General features: G+C 42.1%; 1 non-coding gene across 1 annotated transcript; it reads right to left on the bottom strand.

Annotated features, from left to right (window-relative positions):
• Window positions 1-818: 818 nt before the first annotated feature.
• TRNAS-UGA (transfer RNA serine (anticodon UGA)) lies at window positions 819-900 on the bottom strand. The gene has a single exon. It is a non-coding gene; the product is annotated as a tRNA-Ser (tRNA).
• Between the last annotated feature and the right edge of the window lie 357 nt (window positions 901-1,257).

Below are 1,257 nucleotides of genomic sequence, written 5' to 3'. Positions count from 1 at the left end.
GATTTCCTTTTATTACTAAAAAAAATACTGGATCAATATACACATTTTAGAAAACTCAGTTAAGCAAAAAACTATCTGTTAAGAAAATTAAAATCCCCCAAATCCCACCACCCAGAGATAATAATTACTGCTAACATTTTGGTTATTTCTTTCCAGCCCCCATTCACTCTCTCTTTTTTTCTGCCATTGTTGCCACATAAACGGTTATATAACTGAATTGTTTAACAAAAATGTGATCATAATATATACTGTTTTCCAACCTGTTCGACTTTTTGCATTTAGCAATGTATTGGGAAAGTCTTCCCATGTCATTAATATCATTTTAGTGGTTACATGCAGTGTTCCCTCATGTGGATCTACCTATCATACTTTAGAAGTTGAACTTTTAAAAGTTTTTATTATCTCCCATTTCACACCACTTTTGGATGTGGTGGGGGAACCGTTGAAGGTGATTCTGGGATGGAAGGAGAGGTAGCATTAGCCTTGCCATCAGTTTTAATGAGATGATATCTTGTTCTGGCTGTGATAGCCTGAAAATTCCCGCCAATATTTATCTTCATTTTATTTTTATTTTGTGAACAAGGAACAAGATTCTAAAACCGTTAGTTACTATTTAGTATAAAGGGAATAAAGGCTATTCCCACTAGCGTAAACAGCGTATGTTTACAGCACTGACATTTACTGGCTTTTCTTTGAGACATTTAACTTCTCTGCAGTCGGGCCATTTAGCGGGCAGATAGGGGAAATACAGAGGGAAGAGTACGGATTATCGTATGACAGCATCTGTTGGAAGTGGGTAAAAAAGCTTCCTCCTTTTCCGCAGCGAGCAGGGTTCGAACCTGCGCGGGGAGACCCCATTGGATTTCAAGTCCAACGCCTTAACCACTCGGCCATCGCTGCCACGGTGTGGAACAGAAGGCGGAAACACTTTAGTGTTAAAACAACTGGGCACATGCGCACCAGCCTCACAAGTGGGCGGGGCTTACAACCTCCGCGAGCTCTGCTGTGTGAGAGGTGGCTGAGGCTGACTGCCCAAATTGCGGGAATTACCCTGTGAACGCGAGGAAATAATAGAAACTCCCTTAAGTAGTTTAAGTAAACGCCTTTAAAGGCGAGTCTTAGAAGCCCTTCCCTGCGCTCGGAAAATCGAAAGTCGCAACCCTGCTTGGCTTCTGGTCTCTGACCTGGTTTTTGCTCTCCCGCTTCCTCACTACGTCACCGAGAAAACTGTGAAACAAAGATTCGTTTCGCTCAGTG

Source organism: Delphinapterus leucas, chromosome 16 (assembly GCF_059928025.1).
Source record: "Delphinapterus leucas isolate spDelLeu-1000000601 "Yukka" chromosome 16, BTC_Dleu_Yukka2, whole genome shotgun sequence".
In the NCBI taxonomy this organism is placed as follows: Eukaryota; Metazoa; Chordata; class Mammalia; order Artiodactyla; family Monodontidae; genus Delphinapterus; species Delphinapterus leucas.
This window is presented reverse-complemented; position numbering and strand designations above follow the sequence as displayed.